General features: G+C 51.2%; 1 long non-coding RNA gene across 1 annotated transcript in view; it reads right to left on the bottom strand.

Moving 5' to 3' along the window:
- Positions 1 to 22,727, bottom strand: part of LOC119870073 — a 61,962-nt gene extending 39,235 nt beyond the window's left edge. Inside the window, exon 1 of the long non-coding RNA XR_005353236.1 lies at positions 22,135 to 22,727. This is a non-coding gene — a long non-coding RNA (uncharacterized LOC119870073). The remainder of the gene's footprint in view (positions 1 to 22,134) is intronic.
- Positions 22,728 to 23,818: the final 1,091 nt, after the last annotated feature.

The raw sequence follows: 23,818 nt of genomic DNA, 5'->3' as shown, positions 1-23,818 counted from the left end.
CCCCGCAAAAAAAAAATTAAAACAATTTAAAAAAAGAAAGTTGACCTCCCCAGCTGCCCCAGGTCAGAGTTCGTGAGTATCTCACAACTGACCAGGATTCCCTGAACACGATTTGGAAACAATGAGCTAAACAAGACCTGGAGATGTCCAGCACATTCAAGAACCTTCTAGGGCTGGATTCTGGTCAAGAGCTTTAGCATGCAGCCAAAGCAGAAGCAGGAACATGTCCAGGATGACCCTGACGTCACCTCCAAATCCCAAAGTGGCCAAGCGCAGGGTTCTGCTTAGATGGAGAAACAGGCTCAAAAAAGAAGCATGAGCACAAGGAAAATAGCCTCAAAGATTGCTCAGGATGTCAGGTGAGGAATGGAAATGGGAAAACTTGACATTTGTTTTTTGTTTTTTGTTTTTTTTTAATTTATTTTTTATTGGTGTTCAATTTACTAACATACAGAATAACACCCAGTGCCCGTCACCCATTCACTCCCACCCCCCGCCCTCCTCCCCTTCTACCACCCCTAGTTCGTTTCCCAGAGTTAGCAGTCTTTACGTTCTGTCTCCCTTTCTGATATTTCCCACACATTTCTTCTCCCTTCCCTTATATTCCCTTTCACTATTATTTATATTCCCCAAATGAGTGAGAACATATAATGTTTGTCCTTTGTTTTGATCTCTCAAGGGGAGCATGGTTTTGAAGGAAATAGTAGCCAGCAATGATTTTTTTCTTAAGCTGTGGCCTTCCTACAATGCTCTTACACTAAGCTCCACTGCCTAAGCAGAACCCTCACACTCACTCCCGACACTCGGAAGACCTGCACCAAATCCCAAAGGGGGAGCCCCAGGGATTGGGTCTTTGCCGTAATGACCGAGCCTCTCCTCCCACCCTCAGGTCTTAAACATCGGCCGGTTTGGCTACAAGGAAATCCTACAACACTTGCTGGACCCTGTGACAGGCAAAAGGAAAACACTCTGGCCCACAGACCATCTCGTTCTCTTCTCCAGGAAATACCTTCTTGCCCAAGGGGACCAGACCCAACTTGACTGCCACATGAGGCTCAGGATGACTTCTGGCCATTCTGAAACCCACCTGAACACTTTCAGGGCATAAAATCGTACCAGTCCAAAGGCATCCACCGAAAAGCAGGCATATTCCTGGGGCATCCAGCTGACTCTATCAGTTGAGTGTCTGACTCTTGATTTCAGCTCAGGTCATGATCTCAGGGTCCTGGGATAGAGCCCTGTGTCAGGTTCTACACTCAGAGTGGGGCGGAGGGGGGAAGTCTGCTTAAGATTCTCTCTCTCTCCCTCTCCCTCTGCTCCTCTCCCAGCTCATGTGCTCACTCGCTCTCTCTCTAAAATAAATAAATATATTTTTTGAAAAAGCAGGTATATTCCTAAAGGTCTAAAAATGCTTCTGACAATAATAGCTTTGTTTTGCTGAGTACTATGGATAATAGGACTATTTATAGGAACCCAATGACCAGTTTTAAAGTTTATGTCTGTATTTAACAAAACTGCAACGACTACTAAATGCGATATACCACGTTGTCTCACTAATTTATATTAAACGGCCTCTATTTCTTTTAAAAGTCATACGGGAGGGACCCCTGGGTGGCTCAGTGGTTGAGCGTCTGCCTTCGGCTCAGGGCATGATCTCGGGTTCTTGGGATCAAGTCCCTCATCAGGCTCCCTGCATGGAGCCTGCTTCTCCCTCTCCCTGTGTCTCTGCCTCTCTCTCTATCTCTCTCTCTGTGTGTGTGTGTGTCTCAAATAAATAAATAAATAAATAAATAAATAAATAAATAAATAAAATCTTTTAAAAAATAAAATAAATAAAAATCATACTGGAAAGCAAAAAAAAAAAAAAAAAAAAGGCACACTTCCTGTCTGAGCAATCCATGTGCATCTTCTACAAGATCCTCCAAATTCACCTAAGCCAGAGTCGAAGACGTGCCTGGGATGAGCTTGTGCGTCAGCCCCTGATGCCCCCATGAAGCTAAGGCAATTGTTTGACCACCGAAGTTTTAAATGACGGGAAGGGCCAATCCTGATGAGCGAGGAAAGGTGGCACCCCAACTCCCAACGTTTCCCCAGATGATGCCAATAAGATCCTAAGGAGCTCTTTTCTTTTCAAGGAAACACGTCTTCCTTGAGAAGGAAGCTGTGCGGCCGATTAAGACATTTTCCAAGCGTCCGCTAACCTACTTACAGGCATCATTGCTCCCTTGGGCCTTGGGACCCCTCCACCTTCCTGAACGGAGTAGCTGAATAGGTAAATGGGTTATATCAGGCCAGGAAATCAATGTGTATACTGTGTTCTCAGCCACAGATGAGCATGTCGAAGCCATTTTATTATAGCTCTAGGAGCCGTATTGATCCAGCTGTAACTACTCGGAGGTGGCTGGCAATCCAATGAGGATGCACCCTTCTGTCCATCCAGCCGCCTCTTTCCCCAAGTAGTGCTCGGAGAGTATGTGTTTGCAGATTGGATTAATTTAATGTTTGCTTAATCAAAACTGACTGCCCTGGAACTTAAATGCTATTAATTACTAAGAGAATCCAGAACTAATCCTCTAACACCGCAAGGCCAGGGAGGAGCAGCTGCTCTGCAGGGAAGGGGCCACGCTCTTAAGGAAATTCTCTTTGTCGTGCTTTGCAGATACTCATGCCATGTCCCTCTCCACTCCTATCACCATGTCCACCCAGCCTCCTGCCCCGACAGCTTGCCAGAAAACACCTGTTGCTTTTGTTGCCCTTATTTGTGGCACAAATGGTGCGTGCGTTCCAAGTGCCATCTGGACGCGGAGCCCCAGCCACTGGTGTCGGGCCTTATCCATCGCGTCTTCATCAAAAAGTGCCCACTGCACCGCACGGCCAGTCCTGTTAGTGACGGAGGTGGTGCTTCCCCAGAGCACCCAGGGCCCCTCCAGGATACTGGCTGCGCTGCATCCGTCTGCGACAATGCCAGCGCCTACCATGGTGCCTGGCACATCGCGGGCATCCATAGGCATTGGCGGAATTGAGTCTGGGGAGGAGACAGTGGTCCCCGCTGTGCTGACACGTCTCCAGGGACGGCACTTGTGAGGCACCCCCATCCAATCCTCCACCTTCCCTGCCCCTGGAAAGACAGGAACATGTCCTTGGAACCCGAATCCAAGCATATTTTGCTTAACCCACCCCCAACAGGAGAAATGTGCGGGGTGTGCTGGCCCCCAACTCCACTCCACTGCTTTGCCAAAGGGTGGCCACGAACCCGCAGGCCTCCCCGCAGCTCAGACGTAGGGCCAGCATGCACCGGGGGGGACCCCACTGATGCCCAAAACCCCTCCAGCATCCCCAAGGCTTTTAATAACAATCCTGTGCATCCGCAGTTTGGCCACAAGCACAAGGCTGTCTCCTGCAGCGCGGCAGGTACTCAGTGGTATGGTGCCCGGCCCGCCACGGGGGCCTCTAGCAGTTCCTACGGGGTCGCAAACTCAAGCACCTGCTTCCCCGCAGAACACAGGCCCGGCGCGAGCAAACCCGGCTCCCCCAAATGCAAAAGGCCCACCACCCAGCCAGTGGAAGAGCCCACGTGGGGAACTCCAATAGGCCCGAGAGGGGGGAGCCCGGGGGGCTCAGCGGTTTAGCACAGGTCCAGGGCCTGATCCTAGAGACCCGGGATGGAGTCCCACGTCGGGCTCCCTGCAGGGAGCTGCTTCTCCCTCCACCTATGTCTCTGCCTCTCTCTCTCTGTCTCTCATGAATAAATAAATAAAATCTTAAAAAAAAAAAAAGCCTGAGAGGGGCGAGTCATTGTCAGTTCCTGGTCGTGACACTGTCCTGTAGTCGCGTAAGATATCGTCAGTGGGGGAGGCTGGAGTAAGACGACCCAGGGACCCTCGGTACTATTTTTACAGCTTCTGAAATCCCTCCAGAGTGGAAAGCTAAACAGCCACGGAGTGCCGTCCAAGCCACACACCTCAGCAGCCTCAGGGTCCTCCTTTACGTTCGCGGGACTCCGTGGATCGAGTCCCAACAGGCGAGTGGCGGCCGGGCCTCACGAGCAGCTGGGAGAAGGACCCGAAGATCTGACGTGTGAGCCCCACGGGTGGCCCTCTAACCTGGTGACCCGGACGGAACCTGTCCTGCCTCTAGCCCGTGGATCGCCCGCCCGCGGGGCCTCCTCCCGATTTCTGAAATCACATCACCACGGCGCCGCTCGACGCCTACTAATTCGTATGCATTTTGCACAAATAAGTCTTATTTGATGAATAGAGCACCAGACTTACAATTCCGCCGCCGCGTGGTAAATCACACCGGCCAGATTCGCCGTATAGAGAACACGTCTCCAAACAATGATTTCACTTCAAGCTAAGGAGGAACAAGTGCCCTTTCTTTCATTTCTAAATTACATTTTCAATCATAAATATTGAAAATTATGTTTCTGATCACTGCTGTCACCCCGTGAGTAGTGGCACACGAGCCCCACCGACACTCGGGTTTTTACAAAAGGCGAGCGAGGGCCATTAGAACACCCAAACCACTTTGAGCTTTAAAGGGCTCGCTCCCCCTCCGCAGCCCCCAAGATCAGGAAAACACGGCACCCTTCGGAGCTTGCCGAGGCGGAGACCGGCAGCCCCGTGTGCACATCGGTTATTAAACATGTGAAATGATTACTCTGGGTGCGTTTTACCCACTATTATGTATGAGCCTCTTCAAATGTTTCACGTTTCACGGGTAGGCACGATACAGCCATCACCCCAGAGAGCCAGGCAGCCAAACGGCCTGCCTTCCACAAGCAGACCCCTAACGCATCAGCGCGACAAGCAAAGGAATGTCTTTTTTTACTGCTGTTTTGGGGTTTTTTTTTTTTTGCTTTGTTTTGTTTTGTTTCCAATTTGTGCATGTTTTCCTTTATTTTTTTATTATTATTATTTTTAATATGTATATTTTTTACTGGAGTTCGATTTGCCAACATATGGTATAACAGGAATGTCTTTTAAATGTAAAACGTGGCCTAGCAAGCGTGTCCTCCTCTCACATAGTAACAACAGTCAAGGTTCTGAGGATGGAGGGAGCCTTCAAAGAAAGAGACGGTGGGATGCTATGACCACGTGGCTAGAAAAGCAGCAGGGAAGACAGCTGGCCCCAGGGGCCTGGCCTGGAGAAGGGAAGGATGGAGAGCCTCTGCCAGTAACGAACACGTGAAAGAAACAGAGCAAGTTTGAGAGACTGGAGTTTGCTTTGTTGCCCGCGTTTGGAAATCCACAGGGAACCAGAGTTTGCCTACAGAGAAGACGCCACGTGCCACCATCAACTGAGGCTTCTATCCTCCAAGACCCGCAGCCCGGGAACCTTCAGATACAAGCCGCACTGGGTTTAACTCTTCTCTGACCCACACTCTTGCCAGGCATGTGGACGAGCCATCCACAGGTTCCGCCTGTCTCTCCATCCCACTCACTCCACAGCCCACACACGCTGACCGCCGCGCCAAAGCAAGGCAAAACTAAGCTACGGCAAAGTGACACGGGGAATAGCTCCTGTCGTGGAGATACAGCCCGTAATGTATTCTCTGCATTCCTGAATGGTGGAACCCACCACCAGATGCGTAAGTCTATCACTTTGAAGGGTAAAGGTTTTTTTTTTTTTTAATTTTTTTTTTATTTATTTATGATAGCCAGAGAGAGAGAGAGAGAGAGAGAGGCAGAGACACAGGCAGAGGGAGAAGCAGGCTCTATGCACCGGGAGCCCGACGTGGGATTCGATCCTGGGTCTCCAGGACCACGCCCTGGGCCAAAGGCAGGCACCAAACCGCTGCGCCACCCAGGGATCCCGAAGGGTAAAGGTTTTTTAAGCATAGAGTTCTATAGACCTACACCATGGTCTGGAGCTCTCCATGGTCCACCATATTTCTTAGTGGTCATGGTTCTAGAACAGACGCCAAAGGGTTTTTGTTGTTGTTGTTCAGTTTTTTTGCTGCAAGCAGGTGCTGGAGAGCTAATGCTCCCAGGACAGCCCTCTGCTGATACCACAGAAGTCGGGGGGCTAATACCCCAACCATCTCACCTCGCAGTTGGAAAAACCCTGAGGCTTGTTTTACACCCTTCCGGAGTTCCCACCCGACTACTCAGAGCAGAAACCTACTCCTTAGCATAGTCCACATCAGCTTCCTTTGTGATTTCACAAAGACCGCAGCATTCCTGGAAGTGACACGGATCCCAGGAACATGCCGTCCACGAAGTCCCTCTGCCGTGCCACTGGCTCGTCACTTCCCCGTGAGTCAGCAACCCCCAAGGGGGCCAAGCCGCTGCCCCCAAGTACCCCACGGAGCCGAAGGCAGCAGCTATTGCATTTTAAGACAGCATCTTTTTTTCCAAGGGTTTAGAATATATTCTTCAGGAAAAAAAAATATACAGGGGACGCCTGGGTGGCTCAGCGGTTGAGCATCTGCCTTTGGCTCAGGTAGTGACCCTGGGGTCCTGGGATCGAGTCCCACATCGGGGTCCCTACAGGGAGCCTGCTTCTCCCTCTGCCTGTGTCTCTGCCTCTCTCTCTGTGTCTCTCATGAATAAATAAATAAAATCTTTAAAAAATATATGTTTTTTGACATCCCTAAAAATACATGATCATATCCTCTGTGGCAGGACGAGACCAAGTGACTCACTAGAGTTATAATCACTGCAAACTGCAGTATTGTTGTCTCTGAACGAAAATTGCCAGAGGACTCATGTTCCGTGGTCTCGAGAACCCTAGGCAGTCATTTGCTGCATCACGAGACCCAAATCATCTCAAGTTGAAGATCATCTCCTCCTCTTTGTATTTCATTAGCGGGGAGCAGGTTAATAAAAAGTTTAAAAGTTGACTGCCTTCCCCCTGAGATTTATTTAGGCCTCTCCGCGGGGATGAGGCAGGGATGGCAGCCGACACTCTGGTGTCTCCGGAGCTCTCTCTGTCATCTCCCTCTGCGGTCCCCGACGTCTGCCAATTAAAGACCCCCCGGATGACATTCCGCCGCCGAAGTTATGCACACATAAATCACTGTAATAAGAGAAGATTGTTATCTTAACCTCCGTCATGCAACCCTTTGCCTTTTGTGAGAAATGTGGAGAAGACTCGCTTGTCTGGCACAAAGGAAGCTGTTTCCCAACAGATGCCGGGGAGCCTGGGGGGTGAGGGGGGAAGCAGGGGGGCGCCCCTTGCTCGTGGTCAGGTAAGTGGTGCCCCGGGCACGACTCCCCGTGGGACGCAGAGCATGCAGTCTCAAAGGTCACTTCTCCGGGAGCCCGTGCTGGGAAGGACGGTCGCGGACGTTCCACAGCAGTGGAAGGGATGCCCCCCCCACCCCGAGGTGGCACGCGGCTGCTGTGACTCACACCATGTCCCAAGACGTTGCATCGTGCAGGTGAGGCCCAGGGAGCAGGTGACACAGCGGGAGCCCAGGCCATGAGGCTCCAGGTGGCCTCCTGCCCCTGCGTGGCCCCTCACTGCCTTGGCAAATCTTGGTAGGCTGGGCTCTAAATTCCCCCCAGGAATCAGCTTTAAAAAATAAATAAAATAAAATAAAATAAAATAAAATAAAATAAAATAAAATAAAAAATAAATTAAATACAATACAATAAAATAAAATAATAAATAATTTTTTATCCACAAGAGAATAAATATTAATGTTGCATTAATTACTTATATCTAGATATGCCTGTATATGTGGCTAGATCTAGATCCACAGATACGCTTATATATTTAGAAGCTGATATTAAGGGAAAATTTTGGAAAATCTTTGTATTAATCATTTAACTCTAGATATCTGGATGTAATTATTTGTACTAATTACTTACATCTAGATATCGGGATTATTTGTATAATCACTTATATCTAGATATGCCTGTATATGTGGCTTCATCTAGATCTATAGATGCATCTATATATTTAGAAGCTGATATTAAGGGAAAGGGTTGGAAATAAACGTCTAGGCGTGAACTGGGCTCTCCTTGCTGCACTCTGCGACCCCCCTCTTAGCTGAGCTAAGCCTGAGGGGCCCCGGCCTATGGCTAGGGACGCCCTGCCCCTGGACGCAGCCCCTCCTGCAGAGGCTGGCTCGCTTTGGACCCCTGAGTGGGGGCACCTGCCTCGGTGCAAAGTCCCCCCGTTCCTGCCTCTAGACACCTGACATCCCAAGCTGCTCCCAACGCACCCACCTCTGTGCGGCAGGTCCCCAGCTTAGAGCATCCCTAGTCCTGAACGTCTCGGGTCAGGTGTCAGTAGAGGAATGACACCCGTCTGCAGATGAACCGAAAGCGGCGTATTAAAGTGGTTGGTGGGGAAGGAAGGGCCCACCGATTTCCCCAGTCGCTGGGTCTCAGCATCCGAGCGAAGCTTCCCTCTGCGCCAGCGGCCTGCATCCCGAAGTAACCAATCACACCCGATTCTCTTGAACTCTTTGCGCTTCGCCGTATTATTATCTCATCCTCTTGTTTCCTGCTGGTTTGTTTGTTTTTTCCTTCAACATATAAAGGAGTGAGATGCTCTTCTCTTTATCCCACGGTGGCCAACCCTCAGGGCTTCGGGACACGGCATCTTCAGCTCTCAAAGGAGGACAGTCCCAGGCAGGCGGTGGGGGCTGTGGCCCGCGTTAAGTAGACACAGAGGTCTTGGTGTAAACCTACCAAAACATGCGAATCATCAGAGTCTCCAGGCTTTGTGGTGGCCCACGTAAGGGCGCACCCACCAGGCTGCGGAAGTAGGTCCCACTGGGCTTCTGAGTGAGCCCAGGCGAGGCCCAAGAACAAATCCGCCTCGTACCAGAAGGAGGCTGGGGCTTTCAGACGATGCCACATGGGCATGAGGAGGCCCCAGCGATCAATGGGCAGAGAGAACAGACCCTCTTCCCCAGGGGTCTTGTAGATGCTTCCAAGCCACAACTCGTACAAGTTTTGCCAGGCAGCCTCAGCCGGCCTCAGAAACAGAATTTCACCTGCGCCTCCAACACGGTATGGGATCCTCCTGCTGGTCTCTGTGGCCAGACCTCTGTCCCCTTGCAGTCCCTTTTTACTTTTAATTAAAACAGAGAGGAGCAATTAAAGCATAAAACCAGCATACCTCGACCTTTGTGGGCCAAAAATCAAAAAAGTTTCAGGGGTTTTCACCTCGACAGCCGGGATAAGCCTCACGCTTGCGATCTTTTAAACCGAAGAGCATCGTCAGCGCCGTCACACGGCTCCAAAGATGCACAGCTTGGAAACTGGCCTTGGGGTTGGCCTCATTCCCGCCCGCCTGCCGGGGCTCAAGGGGAGCCCGAGACGCCTCCACGGGGCACGACACATGGATTTGCACGTTCTCGGTCAGATCACTGTTGGGCTTATTTTTCTTCTTGAGTTGCCAGCAGCTGGAAATCTGAGTTCTTTCACTCACCTCAGGTCCAAAACTAGACTTGCCAGACCTTGGAGGCCTGGGCTGGAAGACGGAGAGTCACAGCAACCCCTGGCACCGAGGGCCTACCAAGGGCCAGGGGCCTCGCTCAGTGCTTCTCGGGTCACCGCCCTAAGAAACGGCCGTTTTTGCAGGTCCAATTTTTTATATTGCTCATCCTAATACATCAGCCCCTATAGCCCTCGCAACAAGCACAGTGACACCGTCTTCACGCGTTTTTGCAGGAGCTCGCCGGGGTGGGAGGAGGACACAGTTCAAGCACGTGGTACATAGAGCCCGGCCTGTTCCAGGTCACCCTCAACCTACCCGAGAGTGCTCCTCCCCGACCCACTATCCCATCCCTTTTATCCTCTCCCCGTCCCTCCCCAGCTGCCAGTTCTGGTGACACATGACGAGCAAACACAGTGGACTGAGATGTGCCACATGGGCAGTCCCACGCAGGCGGCCACACAGAGGACTGTCGGATGAAGGCCGGCCCGGGCAGCGGCGCCTTCACCCCGCTGCTCCGGGAAGCCCAGCCTCATGGCACCTGAGCTCCCCCAGACCCTCCCAGGCGCTCAGAGGGGAGGGGAGGGCACGACACCATCTCGAGTCCTCTCTCCGCTCCAGGTCACCGCGGCTGGCGACCCACGCCTCGAAGCCAACAAGGCCTCCACCGGGGATGGCCTGATGCCCCGGCTCAGGGCCGGGTCCGCACCGTCCGCTCCCTGCGCTGAGGCTCATCACACAGTCTGAACCTCGCCTGTCCAACCTCGAAACCATCTCAGCTATGTCTATACTGTGTTCCGAAGCGCTTCCACACACATTTATTTATTAGTCACTTTGATCTCATTCGTCACACACAAAAATCTCAAACGAGCACCGAGCGTCCTTTCCGGGGGCGGGGATGGGGGGTGGCCGGGTGGGGACATGTCGAGGCAGCAAAAGCCGCCCAAGCCCCCGTTTCCCACAGCTCGGCCGGTTGGTGCCACGGGTTCAAAAATGCAATTAAAAGAAGCCCGTCGATTTAACCGTTGTCAAAACGCCCTGTCACCCCCTGAAAGAGAGGCGCGCGTGAGCCGATTTCCCCATCCGTGCCAAAGTTTCGCAGAGACCCTTCACTTTATAAATCAACTCACAGCTTAGAACATCCTGGCAGCCCCTTCAAGGAACCAATGGGAATGACAGGGAAAGAGCGGATAACCATCATAGCTTGACTGGATACAGGTGTTTGCGTTTACAGACGAACCGCAAACGCCTGGCTCCTTGACAGGCGTTGATGCTATCCGCGAATCGAGGCTATTATTGGCTCCGGTCGCCAAGGGCTGGGGGGCCTTTCCCTTAGCAACATCTCCGAGGCTGATAACATTTGGCTGAACTTTTCAGATCTTAACCTCCCTTCTGACTCCGCGCAGTCAAACCCGCCTAAACTGATCAGAAGAAGAGACACGCAGGGGGAAGACAAGTAAAATATTATTGACTGGACTGTTTCATGTCTATTAGGAAGAAAGAGCAAAGAGGAGAGGGAGAGAGCCTTACAGCTTGACAGGCTTCAAGATAATCAGGGGAGGACTCCGAGCTGCAAAGTAACCCTCGGTGAAGTCGGAAAACACGGGCTTCCGAGAGGTCATTGTTCTGTGTGGGGAACAAACGGGGCCCCAGACAAACAAGGGCAAGATCGCGTGCCTTGGTGGGCCCCCCGCTCCGCTCCGTGGGCGCCCTCTCTCCTGCAGCAAAGCACGGGGCGGGAGACAAAAATCACAGAGTCAGAGGCAGGTGGCACAGGAGGAGGCCGGCCTCACCCGCATGCGGCACACGTCTGGCCTCCGTGGCCACCCCGGCCTACCCCCAAAACCCCCCCAAACCGCCCCCCCCCAAGGATTTGGCTTGGCATTTGGTGTTTTCTATGCGTATTTTGCTTCCCCGCCCTCGCCCTGACCCTCCAGCGCCCCCACGCTGTCCCCAAACGCACGAGGAGGACAACACCCCCAACTTGGTTAGCAAACGCAGGGTTGGGTGTGCCACCTGAAGCAGAGGCCAGGAGCTGGGGGGCTGCTGGGAAAATTCTGGACAGTGAGGCCACACCATGCCCTGGCCCTCCATTCCCCGTCCCCCCATCCCCACGCCACGCAGCTCCCTTGGCTTTGGTCGGGTCAGAGCACCGACACCCAGACGCTGCTCCAGGAGGCCTCGGAGAAACCTCACACCGCGTTCCCCCACCGTCCCACGCGTCTAATCCTCCATAGAGTCGTCGCACTTTGGGGGACAAGGCCTGTTTCCACCCAAAATGCTTGTCCTTTATATGCTGCAGCGTCCTTGATCTGCGCAAGGAGCTTCACAGTGGGGGAACCGTGTGGTCAGGGGAACCCGGGCGGCCCCGGAACCACGAGCCTCCGTCACCGGGCACTTCCCACCCCGAAGGGACGGGGAAACAGAACCAGAGGACGGGGGGCTGGAGGGTACCAAAGCGGCACCTTCTCGAAAGCTCCATCCCACCTATGGGGAAACGGAGGCAGGAGTACAGGAAGGAAGAAACCCTTGGAACTACAGAGATGGTAAATCCACCCCCTTGAGCCTGCCCCTGCCTCACAGCCCGCTCAGGCATGCACCCCTCCGTGCTCCAGACACCCCCAGGGCGGGGCCTGCCCAGCAGGTGCACTCTCATCCCCCTAAGACCTGACCAGGCTCTACAAGAGGCCCTCGTTGGCCTTGACCCCACATCCTGGGCCGTGCAAGCCCCCATCTCTAACTCCCAGCCCGAGGGACCTGTAAGCTCCCCTCCCCACACTCTGCCCAGAGTTTCCCCAGCAGGGTGTTGTCTCTACAGCAGGTGCTGTCTCCACAGCAGGTGTTGTCTCTACAGCAGGTGTCACAGGTGCAGGGCCTGCTGCTCTCAGAAGGCCCGCACCCCCACACCCGCTTGTCTGACTGCAGCTGCTTTACCTCCCTGTCTTCAGGACACCCTGGTTTTGACTCGCTGGAGAGCCCTGGAGCTCGATCCTACTCTCCCTTTCTGTAGCGGCTCCTCCGAGCAGCCGCTCTTCCCAGCTCAGCCTGGGATCCACCTGGTTGGGGTAAAGCCACTGCTCCCAGCCCCTCACCCATTCCCTTACCTCCTCCATCTCTTCCCTCCATCATTAACCTCCGCCGGCCGAATTCTGCTGCATCTTTCTTCCCTTTCCTAAACCCACACTGCTGAGCGCTAGCAGTGTAAGTGAGGTCTGCCCCCAGCTCAGCCATGCCCTCCATGCCCCCATCAGGGCTTCTCACCTCGGTCTCCCAACGGGCTCCTCATTCCTCCCAATGGCCCGACCCAAGCATCCATCAGCTGAAGACCGGCCTTCCCACCCTGCTCTTTTCCTGCCTCCCATGGTCCTCTCTCTCCTCTTCTCCAGTCTCTGCATCATCACTGGCCGAGGCTCTCCCACCCTAAACAAAGAAGCCACCCTTGACTGCCCCAGTCACCCATGACTTCCCGTAGGCAGACCTAAAGGACAGTTCTTGGTCCTCATACTCCTGACATCTCTGCACACTTGCGACTGGTGACCACTCCTGCCATCTTGAAACCCCGTGGCCTCTGGTTTTCTTACCCCCCGAACCCTGGGCTCAGTTCCATCCATGGCTTCCTAGCTCTCAACCTGCCCTTGGGTGTTGGTGCTCCCCAGACACCCATCAACAATTCACCCTGCTTCCCCCACTCCTCTCCCTGCCACCCCAGGAGCCAGCCCGAACTCTTCCCACAGACTTCAGGCAAAGGTCCAAACTGGCTGGACATCTCCAGTTGCCTTCAACAAAAAGAATGTGCTCACGATAAGAACCCAGTGTCTGTGATTTTTTTTTTTCCATGGAGATTTCATAAGTCTGGTTTCAGATTACAGCCTGGCTTCCTGGGGTGATTGACCACGGAGATAAAGTGTGCTGATAGCACCAATGGGTGCATTTCTGGGTCAGGGTCATTGTATGCTTCGTGTCAAATTAATGGTTAGTTCCTCCAGTACCTGTGAGAGGTGAAAGTCCATCTGGACTCTGATAATCCAGCCTCTGATGGGCGATCAGGGTCAGCTATCCTCCTTGCCATGATAATCATGGCCATGTCCATCTGTCCTTCTCTAGACGGGTCTCCAGTTACACCGATTCTGAATGTGAGCCATTGATTTAGAGAAGAGTTGAGTGTTGACAAGAAGAGCAGAGCCGGCCTCTAGCTCTTCTGTGCTTGGTGTTTCCAGGGCACACGTGACCCAAGGGGTGGCTCCCCCCTGGTGCACAGGGAAGGCCCCCATTTGCATTCGCTCCACCGGGGACAAGGAAGCCCCTGCAGTCATGCCATGTCTCAGCCCCAAGGAAGTGCTGAGAGGTGGCCACTGGAAGGAGTTCCCTCTTCAAGGGTTTGATGTCACTCAGTCATCATGGAGATGACACGGGGCCATTGATATTCTCTGTTGCACCTCTTGGAAGCTCTCTCTGGGCCTAAAAACACAGAGGGCAGTGGAAGGAAGTTGGAACCAGGAAGCTTGCCTTCAGGTGTCCCCTCTGCTGCTCATTATCTGAGTGATTTTGGGAAAGTGGGGTTCATTCAAGGCCCCCACATGGTTATCACCAGAACTATTAGGGGTCAGAGAAGACAGGGTGTGACCAATGGGGTGGATCTTCACAATCCTTACCTGGGCTCTCCCTAGGAGGCACCCTCTGCGAGTCACCCACCCATGGCAGGCTCCTTCTCATCTTCAGGCTTCAGGTTCCCAGTCTCCTCTTAGAGAGGACTTTCTGCCACCCAATCTAGGGGAGCCGCCAACCCTTGTCACTTCCTCAATGATTTCTCTGTGTCATTTTCTAAAGAAAATACAAACAGCCATTATCACCAAGTGGGGTTTTTAATTCACTTATTGCTTCTCTCGTTTATTATCTGGTGGTTGAAATCTGATCTTAGTTACGGAGGTAGGACGTGCCTGGCTCACACTAAGTCCTCAGTAAGCATTCATTTAGCAGTGAATAAAGGAATGGTGAAGTTGGTGTCCTCTGACTTAAGAGCCTGATTATCAGGGTTTGGTGGGTTCTGCTTCTTGTCATTTGCTCCTCCAAACACTTCGCCCATGAGGTAAAACCCAGGGTTCCTCCGATTTGAATTCTGAGAACCTAAGACCATATCAGATCCTACAGGGGGCTCCGAGGCCCATCCTGGATCCAGTCCCCTGGGCACCTCTGTGAGCTCATGTCCCCTGTGGAAAATGAGAAATCCTGTCTGTTAGATAAGATCAGACCATTATCCCTGAAGAATTTTCTGTGGATGCCTTCTTGGAGCAGTGTGCTCAGCAGCCAATGGAGCTGGAACTTTTACCCTCCTCAAGCCAACCTTACAAAGCAGGGCCAGGTGCCTTCCCTTCCCAAAGCCCTTCTTCCCTTGGATCTCATTTGATTCTCCCCAAACTCGTGAGGAAACAGGAATCTAAGATGTTATTTGACACGTACAGCAAATGCAGTGCCCGGGGTCGGTGTTCCTGTATCTGAATGTACCATAGACGTTCCACTCAAACCTCCAGCTGAACAAGAGCCCTTTGCTGTCTGTTCTCTGTGCCCCTGACCATCCTTCCTCTCCACCCACACTGCACCCCCCCCCCGAGGGCTGACTTTGGGGTACCTCCTTCAGCACCTTGAGCGGAACATCCCCATTGAGAACCCTGACTAGGCCAGGGAGCCACCCTATTTGGCCGAAATACACATTCACCCTCAGCTTGGCCATTGACGGAAAGGTGGGAAAGGAGAGAAGGAGAGAAAGCCAAGGAAGAGACAGTGAGACAAAGAGGAGCTGGAGAGACACCCTCCCAAGAAAGGAGAAAAGACACAGGAAAATAGAAAAACTACTTTGGAAGAGAGGGAAGACATCAAGGAGTCCTATATGGAAGCAAAGAAAGACTAAGGGAGAACATTCACCAAGATCTTTCAAAGGGAACCCTCTGTGGTATGCGAGGGAGTGAAGAGCAACGAGTTGAAGGTTAAACAGCGCTGCCCACTTGGCCTGAGGGGTCTAAAGCCTTACTCACCTCCGCCCGCCATCCTCCATGGTGCGCACCATACAAAGCTCCCTTCCAACTCAGATAACCAGCAGTCCAGCTCCAGAAAAGATCATCCTCCAATGCAATGATGCTCATCCGAGCTTTGGGGGAAATCAAGCCATAGGTTTCTCTGGCCCCGGCACCCTCGGAAGACCCGCAGTTGCCAGGAGGACAGAGGGACCTAACTTGCCCCCCACTCCCAGCTTCATTACTTCTAGGCCCCAACCCTACCCTGGCCTCCTGAGGAGCCAATGGCCTGAAGTCATAGCCAGGAGCCCAGTGCCTCATCCCCGATGGGTGCGCACAAAAGTTATCCAAGGTCCCCACTTAACATCACTCAGAAACCTGAGGTAGGCTGTGCTCGGGTGATAGTACAACAGGACTCCAAGGTGGCTCCTGCCATCTCTGTGGCCCACACCAGAGATCAATAGCCTGGAGGTCTCTGGCAGGCCCCATGGGTGTCCTCTTTGTCACCAAGAGCCTGCCCTTGTCTGCACATTCTGAAAGTGCTTTTCATAAACACAGACTCCTTCATCAGCAAGTTTGAATTTATAAACAGTCACCCTTATTCAGGAAAGCAGAGATGAGCCGTTTTATATAAAAGTTACATCTCCATTTAAGAAAGAATATATAATTCCACATTCCACTGTCCCTCGAACTTTATTCCCGTTTATGTAGATCTTAATACAGTTATATAGTCGCGGGGCTAACGTCCCCTCTGGATGGTAATGAGGTCCTCTCGAACCCTTTAGCTGCTATAAAGTATGCAGAAGTTAAATGCACAGATGGAAAAAAATTTGTCTCAATTTTATACTTCTGCAAAATGGTAATTTTGTACTTAAAATGTACAAGATGGATGTTCAGAAATATAGGCTGATAGCCTAAATTATATTTGGTCATAATTTATGTAGTACAGTCCCAAAGAGATACAAAAAGGCAGAGCATAATTTATCTGCTGGAATCAGCGATAGCTTTGCTAAAACTCCCATTTATTCCATCCCCCATAGTTTTAAGCAGCCTCCGTCCTCAGGGCTCACTCTATTTAAGTTCCCCATACTGCTGTTTGATCACATATTGTAGTCTATAATTTGCCTATCATCTGAAGCAAATTTGGGTCCCAGAAGTTATGATCTCTACATAGCAACCACTTTATTTGGTAAATGCAAAATATTTATAGCAATAAAAAAAACAGATGAAAATAAAATTCCTATAATCATTGGAACATACACACTTTATCATCGGGGCTCATAAAGACCATTAGCGCAGGACTAGCATGTTGCCTAATACAATTACCTTGGACACGTTCTTGAATTTGCTGATGCTTACGAACCAGAGAAACTTTTTCTCCGGCGTCCCTTCCGTCGTGCCAAGGGGAGGAGACGTCGGGCCTGAGCTCCGGATCGAGCTCGGCCCAAAGGAAATTGGGCGAAGGGGGATAGTCAGGGGAGTCCTCCTCAGGCTTCAGATGTGGAAAGGGAGTTCCCAGTAGAAAAGCAGAAACAAACCACTTGGGGAGGGCACCATCTGGGCGTTGCCCATAACCTCGTCTTTGGGCCAAGATGTGTGAATTCCTATTGATCAGATGACCTGGCTTCTTCACTGAGCCTTCTTCTGATGCTAGACTTCACACACCTCTAGCTCCTTCTACTTTTCCAGAACGTTAACCCGGAGACGTTCGGGCTGGGGCCTCCGATACGGACTGGAACCACAGTTCACCACTAGCTGCTTTGAAGAGCAACTCGCTCTTCCAAAAGGTGGGAGGAGAGGCGAGAAAGGACAAACCCCAGCTGGAACGGGCATTGGAAAACCGGAGGGGATGCTAGCAATCTGTTTAGGAACATGCACCTGTTAAGCACCTGCTCCATATAATCTCTCTATTCTTGCAACAGCCCTGCAAGGTAGAGCTCACCGTTCCTACTTGATAGGCGTGTAGCAAATTAAAGCCCAGGGACGTCAAGCAAGGGGTCCAGGTGAGACCAACACCCAGGACTGGTGCCACTCAAGCCGGCGGCCTCGCCTAGTGTATTTTCCTTAAGCCAAGAGAGGACACCAAGTTTCCCAAGGCACCTCTGCAAGAATATTGCTTCTCTATCATCAGACCTTTCTCCGCCCACCTCAACCCCCTTCCATCCAGCCCTCAAGGTTGCCTTCAGCTGAGCGAAGATGAAATAGAGCCCCAGATACATCTCTCCGATAAAAACTTCAACCAAAGCCTCGTATATTTTGTAGATACTACAGATCTCATGGCTCTTTGAAGACGAGTGTTCATATTAATCATTGTAGTTTTTCAGATTATTTCCTCATTTTTAACATCGCCCAAGCCCTCCAGGCACGGAGGACCATTTCTGTGTCCTAAGCAGCCAGACCTGACGCGATGCACAGGATTTCTCTGGATACTTCCTTCCTTCTTCATCGCAACCTCTCTCGAGACTCAGCTACCTAAGTCTAAGGAAAGATCCCCTTTCAATTCTTTTTCACCCCAAACACGCTTAAGCAGGAATCACCTGAGAGCATACTGGAAATAGAATTCTGGTCAAATCCAAATGTTTTTCTATACTATTTAAAACCCTGTGTTTTTCACACTTAGGAGGAGAGAGAGAGAGAGAGAGAGAGAGAGAGACCCAAAATAAATGCATAACCCAAAATTAGAGAGGACATAAAGAGGGCAAAGGAAATACCTTGGGCTAATTTATCCCCCAGTTCTATACTTGTTTCAAGACAAATATGGGCTCATGAAGTATCAGAGAAAGGGAAGGAACTCCAATGCACAAGAACTACTCATTCTACAAGGGGTGAAACAGAGGCTCAGAACAGAGAGGGGACACGTCGCTAAGGAGAACAGCTCGGATTAGCATTGGGCTCTTCCCTGGTAGCATGCAAGCGACGGGTATGTTCTCAAAAGACAGTCACTCCTGTAATCGGGGGGAATCTCAAGAACATCTGATAGACAGAACCAGCCAGGACAGTCACCAAGCTCCCGTCTGGAGGAGAAAGACACGACGGCAAGCCCGTGGGAGGAAATGGCTTTCAGTTGTCTGAGGCCTGCCAATCAGCTCTCCTCCCCGGGCAGACACGGAAGGACCAAGGAGACACGCCGACTTCGCCAAGAGCCTGTGTGCTGTGCTCGACACTTGGTCCGTGCAGTCCGTCCCTCTCTACCTTCAGGCAATCATGTGAGTGGCCCCGTGGCGGAGGCCCCGTCCAGGCGCGGTAAAGGCCAGCTACCTCCCCAAGGATGCCCAGGAGCAGAGGGTGGTAATACACCAACGCCGCCACAGAGGTTATTGTAGAAGCAAGAACAACTAATGACACCCGGGGGGAGTAGGAGACCACATTCAGGTTGAAGCCTGCAGGACGGGATGGTAATTGGGGATAGGAGATAATCGGTGGACAGAGCTCCTAAGACCTCAGTAAATGCTTGTCAGATCACAGTGCAAGGGTAGACCGAGGTGCAAAGGCCCAGGGCAAAGAGGCTAAAACCCCACAGGAAGGGCTTCTCCGAGTGTTGAGCAAAGGTTGTTCATCACCTTCTCAGGAATCACGCACACCGGCCCTGCCTCCCCAACACCCTGCAACCAGGAGCTCCTGATGGGCAATATTATAGAGTGCCGGAATGGGAAAGGCACCACATAAAATCAAATTCTCTTCTATTTTAAGTTGAGTGGTGCACCGGTTCAGCTTTAAAACCTAATTTCTTAAAAGTTTCAGAGGGGAAAAAAAATGTCCCTTTGCAATTGGAATCGAGTCCACATAAATTAACGGGCCAGCTATACGTATCCATCTTCCAGAACTTTCCTTGATTGTTCATTTTAATCAAGAGGCCCACATTCTTTGACTTTTCATCCTTCACTGCCCAGAATGATGCACGGCAGCTACTGATGACACGCAAATGCTAATTCCGTTCAAGTTCAAACATCATCCAAAAAGGGCCTATTTTAAAGGCTGCTTTGCAAACACCAGCTGAAAATGAGGATGAACGGAATCGGACCCCACCAAGAAATTCAGAGGAGGGAAAGCGTTGGTCTTGCGGAAACTCCTACGTTTTTGTCCCTAAACGTCCAATCTCTTCAAGGTCAAGGGCAGGATCATTGATCCCTAGAGCTGGAAGGAAACTCAGATATCAGTGCAGCCCTGCTGAAGACCACCGAGCCTGGTAGGAGGAGGGCTGGCTCACCTGAGTCTCCCTTGGTAAAGGAGCCTTCCGTAAAACGTGAAAGTCCTTCTGCCGCTTAACGGGGTCTAGGAAGAGCGGGGCACACCTTTCACATGCACGCGTGCAGGTGCACACGCACACGTTTAACTAACGGGCTTATTTGAGGCCCCAGGCCTTTCCCAATCACCCCTACCTCGATCCTGTCTCCTTCAGCACGGGATGGCCCCAGGGAAGGACACGGGAGTGACAACTGCTCAGAGGGACCACACAAGGAATCGCATGAGTGAGAGAGAAGCGGTCAGCCAAGCTCTTCTCCAGAACTTGTGGGGAATTCATAGAGTCTGATCAAGGAAGATCCAGATTCCTATCCCTCCGTCACTTATTGAGCACCTACTGTGTGCCAGGAGGCCCCGCATGCTGGGTATTTATGCACATACGGTGTCGTTGAACACACCCACACTCCGGCAAGTTACCACGCGATACAGCCACAGGGCTTTCCTATTAAGGTAGAACGGAGCAAACCCTACAAGCACGCAGGGCCCACTCAGGACCCCCTGAGAAACGGGGCCGACTTAGTCTTACTGCTTCCCGGTCGTTCTCCGTCAGGATGACTGTGTTTTATTTTCTTCATATGTCTATCACAGCTGAACACGGCTGAAGCCCGTTTGTCTGCCTCCACCCTCCACGAAGCTCCATCAGAAGAGAACCTCATCCGCATCAGTCACTCCTGCATCCCCAGGCCACACGAAGACTTTCGAACGAATGAACGGAGGCAATAATCTTAGTCTGTTTTTCGCCAGGGTTCTCCAAAGCAAAGATCACGCTTATGTAAAGACCCCGAGCAGAAAGGACAGGGGGTCCGAAGGTCCCCGAGACCTGGAGAACCCAGAGAATAAAGCCAGCCGAAGGCCGGGGCCGGGCATCCCGGTGGCTCTGCGTCTCGAACACCAGCATCCCGTGAAACAAGCCATCAGCGGTGCCGATTACCGGTTTCCACAGCCCATCAGACTAAACTGTTCTCCGTGGCAGCCCATCTCTTGGAGGAACAGGCAAGATGCTTCCACGGCAGGCGGTGGCAGAAAAAAAAAAAAAAAATGACTAGAGCTATTCCCTGAGCGACAACAGCCGATCTTGAAATGCAGGACATGTTTCATTTGCTTATAATTATCGTGCTCTATCTTTTAACCCTCAAAGTGTTAAGTGTCGTCATTTCCTCTGGGGCTGGAAAGATCTGGGGTTAACAACTTTCTCTTTTAAAAATTCATAAAGGTGCGAACAAACAGCAGCGCATCCAGTGGCGCACGTTGGAAGAAGCCAAGGAAGAAAGAGAGGGGGGCAAAAAAAAAAAAAAAAAATCCCCCCCCCACAGGACACTTGGCAATTAACTCCAGCTATGTCAGCAATTTTTTGAAAGATTTCCTAAACATGGAGAAGGCTCATCCTCACCATATGAAAGACAAAACCACTGCAGTGACTCCCCCATGCATTACAATGCGTGTGTCTTACTTCTTAACCAAGCCGCTAATCACGCAAATTATTGCAACTAATTACATCTGAAGGTCTAATTAATTCTTTCAGTACCACATCATTTAGTACGCATTCACAACACAGCACCTGTTTTGAAAATCCTTGCAGTTAATTTGTTTATAAACAAACACTATTTGCATAAAATGTTTAATGAATGGTTTAACAGTTAGTACAATACTCCAGTTTTGTCTTAGTAGATTCGAGGTCACCAAAGGCCACAATAAATTAATTTTAAACTATACAAATTAATTTAAATAGAATGTGTGAATTTCTCATTAATAAAGGAAACATTTCCAACATGTTAATTAATATCTCTGTAACAGGCTAATTACTCTGTGCACAACAAGCACATCTTGCAAGCAAAACTTAAAGATTTGAGGGGGCATGGGGGTGGGGACTACTTTAAAGCTACAAAAAAAAAAGTGCAATTGAGGAGAAAAACAACAACAACAACCATGCAGGGCCCAATTATACTGAGGCGTTCGCCGCTCAGGGCAGGCAAACCAGGGAAAGAAGCCATCCCCCTGTTTTATGGAGACAACACATTTTAGTCACCAAGAACAGGACGGTTGAATCGCAGACTCTGTAGAGATGGTTAGGGGACGCCTGCCTTCTGGTAGAAACATGCAATTAATGAAAATATTAGTCCGCAAAGTCAATTTCTCTCCTGTGAATTTAGGACATATTGGCTGTATCTGTGCCCCAGTGTAAACACGGATTTCATTAAACAAATCTGCATCTTAACACCAGAATCTGAGCCTCAGCCATCATAATTTTCCCTGTGGCAAAGCATGGAAAGACACTTCGTGTAGAAACTAAAGAGGAACAACATTATTGCTCGGCATCAAGCACAGCCCTTGCAAAAGCCGTCGCTGAAATATGTTCACGGCCCTAAAGTTTGTTTCTGATTTGCAAGCATTTTCACATTTGATAAGCACCTGTTGTAAATTTACATCCACTCAGGAAGTATTCTTACGATAGGGAGCTGAGAATTGTAAAGCATATTTATATTCTTACCCTTGTGCGGTGTTGCCGCGTAATGCACAGGCTGATGAAATCACTGGCTGCACAGGACCCAGAGGGACGCGCTGCGCCACCTGGTTCTCACGGCATCCGCCCCTGAGGAGCCGCGGTCCCTTCCTCCCTGGCAAGGGTCTTTATCAGCACTGATCAACAGCACTTGGTTTTTGTTTTAAGTCCGTTAACTTGAAGACCGTGTGTGTGTGTGTGTGTGTGTGTGTGTGTGTGTGTGTACACGCAGGGTGTGGGGGTAGAATGGCAGATAAACAAAGAGGTTCACAAAGACCTCACAACACTTCCCTGGGACCTGCCAGGATCCATCCAAGAAAACAATGGAAAAATAAGTGGGACTCTCGTCTCGCAGGGGCGCCAGGGGAAGGCAGGCACCTGCCCAGCCCTCCAGGTCCGGCGCGGCTGCCTGCAGGGGGACACACCGGGCACCTCGTCCCCTCGCTCGTGACCTTTCTTTGCAGACGCGTGAAGACGGAAACCGTCCCGAGCACCCCACTGCCAGGCGGGGCGTGGAAGCCCCCGGCCTGGCCGTCTTGCCCGATCGGCGCCAGGCAGCCTCACTGTCCCTGGGGAGAGGCCTCTGCACACCCCCCGGGCCTCGCGGGCCGAGGCTCCACCCAGGAGCGCGAGCATTTCCTATAAACCGCAGGCATCGATGGGTGACGTAGCGGAATGAGCGATCTCACAAAAGCCAGACGCTCCTTCCTCTCCTTAAAATCATTTTTATTGTTTCCAAGTTTCCCCCCAACAGCCCCGCAGTAAAAAGTCGGTGCTTGAGAGACAGACGTTTGTAAGAGCACAGGCTGTGACTTGGAGAAACAAGCCGTCCCCCGTCTCTATGTATCGGGACACAGATACAAACAGGCTCCTCTACCCCCAAAATGCAAAAAAAAAAAAAGAAAAGAAAAGAAAAGAAAAAGTAATGGCTGTTGGCACAGCGCTCGGGACTACAGGCCCATTTCCACTCCGACTTCCCTTTGTGAAAAGGATGCTGGCCCGAGCCCCGTGAGGGATGAGGGCGCCAGCTGGGGAACTGAGGCTGGGGTGCAGGGCAGAGCTGGGGCCGGGGGAGGAGGGGGCTGCCGGAGGGGACCCCCCCACGCCAGAACACGTGGGAATTGGCACCCCACTCTGCAATTTTTAAAAAAATAAATAAAAGGGGGAAAGTCGGCAAGCGTGGCAGCGTGGGTGGAGTCCAGGGAACCCGGCCCAAAGCCCCTGGCGGTGCCCCCACCTGAAGCGGCCAGGTGACGTGCTCCTGCCGCCCCTCTCCCACCAGACCTGGAGCCTAGCGGGCTCCTCTGCCCATTAAAACCCACCAGCATTTTGCAAATAAAGGCGATCGCCATGTGAAAAATTATCTTTTAAAATGGAGTTTAATTTGCATATAAGGAACGAGAGATTTATGACGAGCAACATCGTCCAGTACTGCATCTGCCTAGCATCCGTCGTAATTTAGATTGTTTGTGACTGATCTTAAATTCTAAAGCTTGGAGAAGATGAAGTACTCTGTTGCTGTATTATTGTCAGGAGTCTAAGACTTACCAGAGATTTATTAGTAATCTTATCACAAACATGTCTCAAGTTTTTGCTTTTAATATGTGCCAAGCTCCTCTGAGGGATTTTCTTCACTGCAATTATATTCCTCAATGCATGCATTCTGAAACTC

Source organism: Canis lupus, chromosome 1 (assembly GCF_011100685.1).
Source record: "Canis lupus familiaris isolate Mischka breed German Shepherd chromosome 1, alternate assembly UU_Cfam_GSD_1.0, whole genome shotgun sequence".
NCBI lineage: Eukaryota > Metazoa > Chordata > Mammalia > Carnivora > Canidae > Canis > Canis lupus.
The sequence above is the reverse complement of the archived record's forward strand: the minus strand, read 5'-3'. Positions and strand labels throughout refer to the sequence as shown.